At 35.1% G+C, this 13,709-nt stretch overlaps 1 long non-coding RNA gene across 1 annotated transcript in view; it reads right to left on the bottom strand.

The window, feature by feature from the left end:
- The window catches only part of LOC113934927, a 210,307-nt gene that overhangs the window by 164,433 nt on the left and 32,165 nt on the right, over positions 1-13,709 (bottom strand). The window contains exon 2 of the long non-coding RNA XR_003523837.1: positions 13,405-13,525. This is a non-coding gene — a long non-coding RNA (uncharacterized LOC113934927). The remainder of the gene's footprint in view (positions 1-13,404; positions 13,526-13,709) is intronic.

Genomic DNA, 13,709 nt, shown 5'->3' with positions numbered 1-13,709 from the left:
TATGCCGTCTCCAGCACAGGTCAGAGGCAGTACTGGCAGTAAGAAGGCCTGAAGGACATGGAATATACGAATACCATTCACTCTCAAAACTGACCTGTGAAGGCTTCCTTGTGGGACAAGGCCCCACTCTGAGGAGTAATGATGCCAGTGAAATTGAAATTGAACACAACAGAGATGAAAAAAAGAGAAGGTCCAGATCAAAGTTAGAGAGGGAAAGAGAACCAGGATTTCACAGAAAAGCAAGCCATTGTATTGCTGAACATTGTACAGAAACATTAGAAGCAGAACCTCTGGGAAGACAGAAAAGCTTTCCTGAACTTGGCTTAATTATATAGTTCAGGAATACTAATTTTACCAAAAAATGAAAAAAGGAAAGGCATAGATATCAAATCCCATGCAAACTTATTATAAGAATAAAGAGAATAAAGTACAGAATAATATCTCTGCAGACAAGGAAAGCATGTCAGAAAGACATGCTCACAAAAGAGAGCAAAGCTGTATTTGTATTTGTATTTAACATCTACTGTGTTAAAATGAGCTAAAAGACATGAATAAAGTAATATGAACATGGAAAAGCAACATAAATTAGAACTATTAGATCAAAGAACTCAAGAAAGAATTAGAAACAATAGAAAAATATTTCAGAAAAGAATACTGAAGTTGAAAGAACACAAAACAACAGCAACAACAAATTAATGCCTTTAGACAAGGTGAAAAATGGGAAAATTTAAAATACCCATAGAAATTGAAGGAAGAGGTAAAAAGATTTAAGAGGAAAATAAGCAAGATATTGAAAATAGACACAAGAAATTAAAAATACAGATAAGAAAAATCACAGAAATAGAAAACCAAAGTAAGAAAATAGAATACATACTGAAAGCAATCACATAAAAAAAAAGATGAACCGTGAGAGACTATGGACTCTGAGAAACAAACTGAGGGTTTTAGAGGGGAGGGGGGTGGGGGGTTGGGTTAGCCTGGTGATGGGTATTAAGGAGGGCACATACTGAATGGAGCACTGGGTGTTATACACAAACAATGAATCATGGAACACTATATCAAAAACTAATGATGTAATGTATGATGACTAACATAACATAATAAAATAAAATTTAAAAAAATAACATAAAAAATCCTGAAGATAAAACAATAAAAAAATTCTAAACTACATATTGAGAAAAATATGTGTGTGCACCAGGGAATATTGACACTGAATGAACAGCACCACTGCAATAAAATTGCTGAACCTTAAAAAAATAGTAAAAGAAGAGAGAATATGTTTTGGGAACACCTAGAAAAAAAGAGCATGTGACTTATAAGGGAAAAGATATAATCTTTTTTAAAATGACTTTTTTAGTTTGTATTGCAGTAAAAATACGAAAAAAATTGTGATTAGAACATTTGGATTGGAATCACAGTTTCTGACATGTATAAATGAAATAGTCTTTGTCAGGTTTCTTAACTGGATGAAAAACTGTTTTTTCAGCTACACGATGCAAGTAGTGATCATACACATCTTACAGAATTATTGAGAGAATTAAATGAGATGATATATATATGTACCAGATGTTTTTAAAAGGGTGATCTGTCATAAAAATTTATTTAAAATATATTTTGAGATAATGTTGTTTAATGCATACTTCTTAAAATCACTCAGATCTAATTTGTCCACTGTCAGGTGTAAGAAAGAAATGAGAAATAAGCTCAAATAGAGAGGATCACACAGTGCAATCTTATAAATTTAACTAACAGATGGCATAACAAAGGCCAATGCAGTGACCCTGAGTACCTCTTGGTAATTTGCCAGAGTCCCGTCCCATTTGTACCTGACTCCCTCTAGATGATGCCTGAATTCCCATCTGGCATGGGCATTTAAAGGGATCTCTTTCTCTTGAGCAATCCTTAGCTCTCTTTTATCCTGGAAGCAAAATAGAGCTGATCTTTCCAGGACATTTCTGAATAGCATATGCTTCATGAGTGAAATCATACCCTTGCTGGGTAATTAATTAATCTCATTAGTCAACCAGATGAACCCAAACCTTTACAAGCAACCCCTGAGTAGGATCCCAGATCATCACAAAGTCAGGGCATCAGTACAACACTCTGACAAGGCCAATAGCTACTCTGCTATTAAGCACTTTTTAACTACCAAGAAGCAATTGAAGAGAATCTTCTGAGTCTTTTTTATTTTATCTCCAAAAACAAACTGAAGGCCATTTAAAATTTGAAGACACGATTTCTAAGAGGCTATTTGTCATAGTCAAGTGATTTATATAAATTCAATCTTAGAATGACATATTTAAAGGAGAAAATGTGAAGTGATTTTAGGTATATGAGTTGTAGTACAAATAGCATGCTGTTTTGGTGCTATGTTAATAAAACAAGTGCATATATAGGATGCTCTTTAAATGGGCACTTTTTTTTTTTAATGTGATAGTAGTTTTTATTCACCAGGCATTTGTGTCAAGTACAAAAGCCTTTGGTCCTAGATAATAAAAGGACGATATTTTTGTAATCAAGTTGGTAATCCTTTCAAGATGAAAGTAGGCCTTCTTTCTGGACAAATATGAAATATAAACATCCCTGACCATTAATTGGATTTTTGAAATCAGTGCCAAGGAAATGTAATTGACACTACAAGGTTGCCTGTTTCACAAAGTTCTATCACTTTTCATTATATTAGAAATCTATTCATATTCTGGACTTGCCACACTGCACAGCGTATAAAATTATGTTATTTCACCTTGTTTTATAACTGGAGTCAGGATATGGATCTATGTGAACTGGTTCTAGCCCTAGCCATGGGATATCACCGCAGTTCTAATCAGGGAGTAAGATGTGCTATAGGTTTTCAGCCTCAAATCCATCTGGGAGTAGCATATAGTTCAATCAAAAAGTCCTCTTAAAATTTGGGGTCAAGATAAGATGTTCACTCTCTAAACCACCATAGAGAGGATGAATTTATGGGTATCAAGACATGGCCCATTCTAACAATGGCATTCTAACTTTTTTTGGAGGTGTGGACCACCACAGCTCTGTTAAAGCATACAATCCATCCTTGCCTAATTCCTAACCTGCCTATGAGTGGTAGAAGCTTGCTTTCTTTTCTCCTTAAATCCAGGTGGTTCCTTGGGGGTGGGGGGTTTGCTACTCCTTCTAGTCTAGATTCTAGCAACCATAAGACCTAGAATGAGGGGTTCCCATCTTACTATCTGCCTAAGTCCTTGTCTTCTGATCTTGGATCTTCTCTTTCCAAGGATGATACTTGGAATTTTCACTACATTTGGAAAAATAATCCATGATTTGTGGATTGCTCATGATTTGTGGGCTCTCAACAGAATTGTTCCATCATTTGTGGCCTCTCAACAGAATTGTTGAGATTGCTCATGATTTGTGGCCTCTCAACAGAATTGTTCCAGTGCAAAACAATAACTTTGGAAACATTATTCAAATTTTGAGTTATTAGACTAAAACAGATCACACCGTTTTTATGGTTCTTCCTGAGGGACAGGTAAAGGCAAGACCTGACAGCTTCTCCTGGAGTATTCCAGGTCTGTATTCTATGTATCTATGGGAAATTCACATTTTCACAAGAAAATCCAACTGCCTGTAGGCACAGCATAAAGTTAAGACACAACCATTTCTCTAAAGATGGGTCAATACACATGAGCCCTGTTGCTGAGGTGCCAGGCTGGCTGCAAAAAAGCCCAGAAAAGCTTATTAAAACAAATGGCTGGATCTCATAGACAGAGAATCTGGTTTGGTGGGTTTTCTTTGAAACTCAAGAATATGCATATTTTCAAAAAGTGCCACAGGTGGTTCTAAAGCAAGACAAGTTTGGGAAACTTGATGGCCTTTTACATTGTCATACAGAGCCAGTTTCACAAATTACACCATTTCAGATGACACTTCTTGGGAATTTTCTCACTACAAATGATTGGGCGGCAAAAAACCTGAATCCAAAGCTGCTGCTTCTACAAAGTAGAGAATGTCTTAGTTTGAACTTTGAATTGATTTTGGCAATGAGTGTTTTTATACTCCTTATCAAATTAAAACGTTTTTTCAAAGATTCTGGCTCTAAAGTCACTCTATTTCTTTTCTACCCACTTATTTCCAATTCTCTCAAGGAAAACATTTCACAATTACATGGACTAAGATAGCTCAGTTCTGAGATGAAAGGAGTTCCTTCCACTCCTTGAATCACATGCTATTAGACATATGTTATTATTGATACTAACCTGATTTAAACATCAGTGTGATGTGCATTTTAATTACTTTTCCTACTGTGGCTTTTAAAAATATCTGTCAAACCTGAAGATTTTGTCCTGGTTTTAGCCAATTAAAATTAATTAAATTTGAAAGTAGGAAATGTGCATTTAACAATAAGTAAGTGGGGAAAACAGTTTGTCAAAACTGACTTAGGAAAATGGACAAAAGACTTGAATAGACCTTTCTCAAAAGGAGATATACAAATGGCCAACGGGTATATGAAAAGATGCTCGACATCACTAATAATTAGGGAAATGCAAATCAAAACCACAATGAGTTATCAACTAATATCTGTTAGGATGGTATTACAAAAAAAAAAAAAGAAAAAGGTAAGTATTAGCAAGAATGTGAAGCAAAGCGAACCTTTGTATACTGTTGGTGGGAATGTAAAATGGTGTTGCTATTATGGAAAACAGTATAGAGGTTCCTTAAAGAATTGAAAATATATCCCAAAGAATTGAAATCAGGATTGAGAGGAAAGAGCTGCCCTTCTGTGTTCACTGCAGCATTATTCACAATAGCCAAGGTATAGAAGCAGCCTCTAAGTGTCCATCAACAGATGAATGGAGAAAGATAATGTGGTATATACATACAATGAAATATCATTCAGCCTTAAAAATGAAGAAAAAAGCCTGCCGTATAAAATAAGATGGACAAACCTGGAGGACATTATTCTAAGTAAAATGAATCAGACCCAGGACAAATACTACATGATACCACTTTTATGAGGAATCTAAAATAGTCAAACTCATAGAAACATAGAGTAAAATGGTGGTTGCCAGGAGCTGGGAGCGGGGGATGTATTAATCAAATGGTACAAAGTTTTCAGTTATATAAGATGAATAAATCCTAAAGATCTAATGTAGAGTATAATGCCTATAGTTAACACTGTATTGTATAGTTAAACATTTGCCAAGACAGTAGAGCTCATGTTGTGTTCTTAAACCAAGCAAACAAGCAAACAAAAAGACAACTCAGGAGCAGGAGGAAAATTTTGGAGGTGATGGACATGCTTATTACCTTGATTGTAGTGATGGTTTCACAGGCATATGCCTCTCTCCAAACTGATCAAATTGTATACATTAAATATGTTCAGTTTTTTTGTATATCAATTATACCTTAATAAAGATGTTTAAAAAATTGAAATAGGTACATTGCATGTATTTATTTTTACTAAGCTGAGAAATAGACTGCTTTGTTTTTAAGGCTACTTTCAGCTAACAATGATGTTATTGTAAGACCTTTATGGCAAATCTTTAAAATATAGAAGTATTTTCTTTAGATTATTTCAATAAATAAATATGATCAAATTATTTTTATAAATGGACTGAGGTTTGGAATGAGAAAATCTATATTCTAATATCTGTTCTGCCACAGACTTGTGTGATGTTGGAGAAGTCATGATTTCCCAAACTTCATCCATTCATTGAACAAGCTTTTGAATGATTGCCACACATGCCAGATCCTGTTCTAGTTAGATCAGACACTTTTATTTTCATGTGTAAAATGTGAAGATATAATTAGATTGTATTCAAGTTCCCCTTCAGCTTTAAAATGATGAATCTAGGATAAAATTCACACTTTCTCTTCATAAAGATTAAAGAGGCAGCTTGGATTTTCTCTGGAGAGCTGAATTGCAATCAGATATTTGAGAAAAGATGTGAAGGAAAGCAATAACTCCCTTAGTATTGCTAAAGGTCCTCTGATGATTGTAATGGAAAATGAGTCAAATGGTGTTTGGAGCTTGAGGGAGAGGTTTGGTGGGCAAGGTGTACCCCAAGGCTCACTCTCACAATGAACAACAAATTGCTATGAGTTGTCACAGCAACAAGGGCAGTGGCAGCTGCAGCTGTGGTACTGAATATATTCAATACACAGGACCTGAGAAGGGGAGCTGGAATGAGTAAAGACACACACACACACACACACACACACACACACACACACACACACACAGAATTCAGTAGAATGGGCCAGCCAGGCCAGTGTGATCTTTCCCTTTGGATGATGCTCAAGACCTCCAGAAGAGACCCTTCCAAGTGTAAAGGTCCGTTTGTCAGCAGGATTCACTTCTCCAGGTCCGCTTTCCAGGACTTATGTAACTGTCCCTCTGGAATGGACTGATATTTAGAAATATGCCATGTGGTCCCAGAACCTTCTACTCCTCATCTGAGGGTGAACCCAGAGCTATTCTCATATTGGAAATCTGTGACACTCTGGAAGGCACAGGGTGCCACATTTTTATGAGCACCACATTGGATAATAATCAGTTTGATCAAGGCTAATCATTTGCTCTTCTTTGTCCCTTAGCAATAACCCTGGGCTGGCTTCTGGCTCAGACTACAAAGATGGGAAGAAATCATTTAGGAAAGGAAAGATCTAGTGCCTGATCTCAGTAGATGCTGCAGATGTCCAGCTTATTAAGAATGCATATTCCTGGGTGAGTATCCACTTTAAATTCAAACTAGCAATAGGGGAATTATAGTCAGGGGGACTTATACATATAAGATATTTCAAAAGATCTGAGTTATCACTTAACCTGGGACCTGAAAGATGCCAAAGATAGTTATGATGAAGGAAGATTACCCTAGGCAGGGGGAATGGCAAGGTCAAAGTCCCTGTGACCGATATAAACTTGGATGGTGAAAGAACAGAAAGCTGGCTGATGTGGACTGAGTTAGGGAGCAAGGAAAAGCCTGGTATGAGATAAGGGCATGGGGACAGGATGAGGCTGTTAGCAATGGAGATGGAGTAAAGTGGATACATTTATCATACAAGGGGAAAAGTGATGGATTGATTAAAAGGGCGAGGAAAGGAGGGACATAAATGCTACTACCTATGTTATTGGTTTGACCCACTGGGTAGATGGTAGTACCACTTAATAAAATAAGGACAAATGGAAAGAGAAAGAAGTTAAGGTATTGAGAACCAAGAATTCTGTTTTGGACTTTTATTACAAAAATAAATCAGTGGAAGAGAATAAGGTCTTGAAAGTATTACAATTATGAATAGGAAATTTAAAAAAATCACAAATATTTCAATACTATAAGTAGAGAATAACTTAGGGAATAGAAAATATTGATGTGATTGGCTACTCATCAGGAAAAAATTAAGCTGGAGTATTGCCTCATATACAAAAACATTAATTCTAGATGGATCAACAATTTAAAAAATAGAGCTGGAATAGCTAAATTTATCTGTATAAAAAAAAAAAACCTCAACTCTTACCACATGCCATACACAATAATTAACTCAAAATGGAACAGAGGTCTAACCATAAGATCTTAAATTATTAGATAGTTAGAAAAAAACAAAAGCTTTGTGACGCTGGGTTAGACCAAGATTTCGTAAACATGCCAGAAAAAGCAAAAATTAAAAAATTGATAAAATATTTTTATCAAAATAAAAGCCTTTGTTTTTTGAAAGACACAGTTAAGGAAATGAAAAGACTAGCCACAGATTGCAAGAAGACGTTTGCAAAACATGTTTTTGACAGAGGACTTGCATCCAGAATATATTAGGAACAGGTACAACTTAATAAGAAAACAACCCAAATTTTTTTAAAAAGAGGGAATGACTTGGACACTTCACCTATAAATGGCAGATATAAGCACATAAACAAGATGCTCAGCATCACTAGTTATCTTGTAAATTCAAATTAAGACTGCAATGAGAGATCACTGCACACCATTTGAATGGCTAAAATTAAAAAGCTTGACAATACCAAGTGCTGGGGTGAATGTGGAAAAACTGAACACTATACATTTCTGTTGTGAATGCAAAATGGCACAGCTATTTGGAAAGACAGTATGGCAGTACTTTCTAAAGTTAAGCATACACTTGCCATATAACCCAGCAAGCTCACATCTAGATATTTACTCAAAAGAAATGAAATAGGTATGTCTGTACAAAGTCTTTTACTCAAAGACTTTTGCATCTGAGTAAATAATAATATTGTAGTATATAATAATACTATAATAATGTAATAACAACATTATGTGTAATAACCAAAAACCAAAAGTAATTTCAAATATTCATTAACTGGTAGATAATCAAGTTGTGCATTATCCACACTATGGAACATCATTCAGCAATAAAAATGAATTAAACATTAGCATATGTGAAAATGTGGATGCATCCCATATATACAAATGAGAGAAGACAAACACAAAAGACTACAAACTTCATGAGTCGATTAATGCAAAATTCTAGAAAGGTAAAGCTATAGAAAGAGAAGGCAGACCAGTAGTTGCCTGTGGCCAAAAGTCAGGAGAGGGCACCAGCTGTGAAGTAGTATGAGAAAACATTTTAGGATGATCAACAGCCTGATTTTGGTGGTTACGTGACTATATAGAATTACAAAAATTCATCAAGCTGTACGCTTAAAATGAGTGAATTTTGTTGTATGTAAATTACACCTCACTAAGACCAAAAAAGTAAATAAAAATAAAACACTAAAATCATTAGAAGAAAATTTAGGAGACTTTATAATCTCAGGGTAAGGGATAACTTCCTAAACAAAAGAGTAAAAAACAGACATATTTGACTACATAAAAATTTAAGAATATATATTACAGTATGAGGCTAACCAGAAATGGTAAACCATAAAAGAATACTTGTCACCTATATGCCTGACAAAGAGTATCTCTAATGAGTAATAAGATCTTACAAATTGTTTTATATGAAAAAGACAACACAGTAGAAAAATATCCAGGGTGTACAAAGGCTAGAGAGAGAGTACAATGCCCAAATGGCCAAGAAATGTGTGAAGAGAAACTTAACCTCACTAGTAGTGAGGATAATGAAAATTATAGGGTATGAGACCATTTTCATCCATTAGACAGGAAAAATTAAAAGAAGCAATGACCAGAGAGTGTAGGGAAGTGGGCCACCTCACACATCATTTAATCCAGCAATCCCACTTTGGGGGCTCTAGCTTGTTGAAATAAATGCACTGATACATGAGGCTATGTACATACTGTACAACAGTATGTATTGAAAAATTGCTGGAAGTTGAAATAAAGAAAAACTGGAAATTGTTTGAGTGGGGGAAATGCTTGAATAAATTCTGACCTGTCTATGCTACTGATTATCCTATGGACATTTAAAAATAAGTTAGAGATTTATTTATTAAACTGTAGGTGATATTCATGATGTTTAAATCAGAAAATTGAGTAGAGTAATATGATTTTATTTTTGTAAAAATCACCACAACCAAAACCCTACACAGGTACATGTACTATGTCTGAGCTCTCCACAAAAGGATATCAGCACATTGCCAATGTTGGTAAGCTCAGGAGAGGGAATGAGGTTAGGAAGAGATTATTAACTTCTTTATATGATTTTGTATGTCTTTATCCTTGCAGTTACATCATCAGATGCAGTTAGTATGACTTATGTAAAATCATAATTTAAAAAGTAATAAAGAAAATCTAAAAAATACACACTCTATTCTTCAATTTCAAGATACTATGTATTGTGAGATGGCTACCAATCTGGGTAAAAGTTTTGTAGAAAAACAGAATACTCTCATAGTAAATATACATATCAGGTATAAGGTGCATACCAATTTCAGAAGGTGAAGAAAAAATTAAACTTAGTGGGACAGGAAAACATTTTTATTAGTTATGTTCCTTTTGCCCCATTTCCTTTCCCATTTCTGAGGAGGGCACGTCTGTTAACTACCATCTACTTCCTAAGCGCTTGCACATGTGAGGACCCATGTGTGCGTGTGACACACACACACACACACACACACACACACCCCTAATCTTTATCCTTTGTTTACTGGCCTTTTGCATACTTGAAAACAACTGTAATAATGGGTATGGTGATGCAAATTTGGAGGATCAGACACAGATACATTTCTCTGGTTAAGCAAGGGAAAGTAATGGAAAAGAGCAGCAATCACAGAGGTTGAAGGAGCCCTGGGGAGACAGGTTTGAAGAGAGAAAAGGAAATTTAGAAGCCAGCGGGGAAGAAAAGTCTTGGGAAGAGATGTTGAGTCAAGTTTCCTTATATTGAAATAAAAATGCTGTATTTTGCCACATATACATCCATGCCTATGGTCTCTATGGAACCCTTAGTGGAGCCCAGTAGCTCACTAAAACCTTGGGAAGTGATACGCATTTTAGAAATGAGAGTTGCTTCAAGACTGATACAGGCTGAATTCGGATACTGGCTGTGGGAGGCCATACACACATGGATTATAAGAGAATTTAGGAGATATGGTCTTACTGCTACTATATTAATTTTTTGGGAAATGAGGACTTTCAGAAAGATCATAGATCCTTAGTCTACAAAATTATGCAAATTTAATGCACAAGTAATTATCACATGAAGAATTATATGCAGAACTTAAATTGTGGATTAAGGCAGGATGTGGGAAGAAGGACTTACAAACATTTGAATACAGTGATCAATCTTGACTCCCAAATTGACTGCAAAGGCTAAAATTGTAACTGAATAATTTAAGGAATATCTGTTTTCACTGATACCTCTCATTTTATGAGGCAACACCACAGGTATCTGTGGCAACAAAACCAATCTAAGTGAAACCAATCTAAAATCAATGAGGTCTAGGAGCATCTGGGTGGCTCAGTCAGTTAAGCATCCAACTCTTGATCTCAGCTCAGGTCTTGATCTCAGGGTCTTGAGTTCAAGCTCTGCATTGGGCCCCACACTGGATGTGGAGCCTACTTAAAATAAATAAATAAATAAATAAATAAGGTCAGTGAGGGCACATTTCCTAAGACTCTGGTAATGGACGGTCAAAATGATGGTTAATTCCTGTTTATGTTTTCAGTGAATTAAATTGATCATTAAATTATGGCTTTCAGTTTTGTTTTTCAAATAGGTTTTTCCTATTGTTTATTCTTCTAATAATAAAAAGGAAATGCAGAAAATGTAAAATATACCATAATGCGAAAAAAGAAGAAAGCATTTTTGGTCTGTTTTATTCTAGTCTTTTTTCTATGCATGTGAAAGCATAAAAATATAATTTGTTTCCATTTAAAGGTATAATGAAAAATATAAAATACAATTTTTTTAATTAAATAAAAACATACTTATTCTACAAAGATTTATTAAGTGCTTACTATGGTACCAGAAAAAATTCAATATCAGAAATAAATGTTCTAGATGAGGGGAAACAAAGACCAAAGTTGTCAATGTAGATTGTCCCTACCAAAGGGTAAAATTATTTATGCCCATTCATTCTCCGTACACCATTTAATAAGACTTCTTGTGTTTATGGATACCTAGTCATTTCCCTTTGCATTTGATATTTTATTAGCGTGTATGTGGGGGTGGAAAAGGAATGTATTATAAAAGGTTTAATATTTAGAGATGCGGTAACTTTCATTTGACTTTATTTTGTGTATTTATTCATATATTTGTTTACTCACAGACTCATCCATGTTGATCTGTGTGGCTATACATCACATATATAAAATTCCATATATAGAGTTGCTACATAGAATTACATTGTATTGATATACTCCAATTTATTTAACCTTTCTATTGTAAATGGATTTACAGTTTTTGTCCAAAAAAAAAAAAAACCCTAAGTCACTGTGAGTATTCTTTTTTTTTTTAAAGATTTTATTTATTTATTTGACAGAGAGAGACACAGTGAGAGAGGGAACACATGCAGGGGGAGTGGGAGACAGAGAAGCAGGCTTCCCGCTGAGTAGGGAGCCTGATGTGGGGCTTGATGCCAGAACCCTGGGATCATGACCTGAGCCAAAGGCAGACGCTTAACGACTGAGCCACCCAGGCGCCCCAACTGTGAGTATTCTTATGAGCATGTATGTTGGTACATACATAGCAAGCATCTCTCTAATGCCTAGGGGTGAAATTCCTGGGTGGAAAGGTAAGAACATTTCAATTTCATTGGAAAATGCTACTCTGTTTTTCAAGATTGTTATATTCATTTCTACTCCCACCAGCAGTGGATTAGATTTCTGATTGTTTCAATCTTACCAACATTTAATTTTATATGATGTTCTGATTTTTGGTTAATCTGTGCAGTTGTATCTAGTTGTGATTTTAATTTTAACTTTCTTGGTTGCCAATGAGCTGAATAACTTTTCACGGATTTGTCATTTGAGTTTCCTTCTCACTCAGTGCCTGTTCAAATCTTCAACTCATTTTTCTAACTCATTGTCTGCACTTTTCTTACTGATTTTTGTAATTAAATTAAAAAATTAAAATTATGTAGATTTACATGCAATGGTAACAAATAATACAGAGAAATCCCACTAATCATAGCTTCTTCCAATGGTAACATGTTGCATGACTACTGAATAATATTACAATCAGGAAAGTGACATCAATAAAATCCACAGATATTATCCACATTTCTCATTTTATATGTACTGGTATTTGTGTGTGTGGGTGTACGTGTGTGCATATTTAGTTCTTTCCATTTTATCACATGTAAGCTTGTGTATCTATTGCCACAGTGAAGATATTGAACAGTTCCATCACTACAAGAATTCCTACTATCACCTATAACCACATCCATCTTCATAATCATCCTCTCCACACCTTCTCTGATAACCACTGGTTTGTTCTCTATCTCTACCGTTTTGTCCTTTCAAGGATGTTGTATAAATGGAATAATACAGCATGTAACCTCTCTATCTGCTCAGGCTAATTCCCTGGAGATTCATCCAAGTTGTTACCCAGTCAGTTCTTTTGATGTAAATATACCCACATATCTGTGGCATTCCTTTCTGATTTTTCTCCTTGTGACCCGCCATTATATTTTTTCCAATACCATCACTAGGAACTATTGTCAGTTTATTTTTTTTAATTTTTTCTATTGTCAGTTTATATAAACTTCCCTCTTCAACCTTGTGGTACAGTGAGTACATTTTTACACTTTTGCCGAAGTCATGACCCTGAGATACTGCCACATGTAGTGTGCATTAATTTCTATTAGTGAATGCCCTGCAAGACTGAGATTCTAACATGGATTTAGTGTATGCTCTGTAAGGCAAATTCGGTCAAGTATACTTTTGGGATAAAAATTTGAAAAAAGCATTTAAAAACCCCTCAAAATGGGATCAGGTTACCTGACTAAAATCATGGCCCTTCTAAAGTATGTTTTAAAAAAATCTCTCTACTCACCCTTCAAAGATTTCAATCCATCAAACTATAGTTTTCAAGTGATTGCCTTGCTCTGAACATAGATTCCGTGGTTTTTACTTGCATTTGCTTCTTCAGTTGCTATTTTGTTTCTTTAGAATACCTACGAGGGAAACAGTACTAAGGATAAACATTTATTTATTAAAATAAAAATTTTTAGTTCCCTAGGTCTTCGTGAATGGCCTTAACTTTATTTCTTAGCCCATTAATACAGCTCTAATTTGTTCCCCAGGTTCTAGAGTTAGTACAGTGCCTGACATTCCATTAAGGTGTGTTGAAAGGACGAA

This window comes from Zalophus californianus, chromosome 13, assembly GCF_009762305.2.
Source record: "Zalophus californianus isolate mZalCal1 chromosome 13, mZalCal1.pri.v2, whole genome shotgun sequence".
NCBI lineage: Eukaryota > Metazoa > Chordata > Mammalia > Carnivora > Otariidae > Zalophus > Zalophus californianus.
Note: the sequence above shows the minus strand (reverse complement) of the source record. Positions and strands in the feature narration are given on the sequence as shown.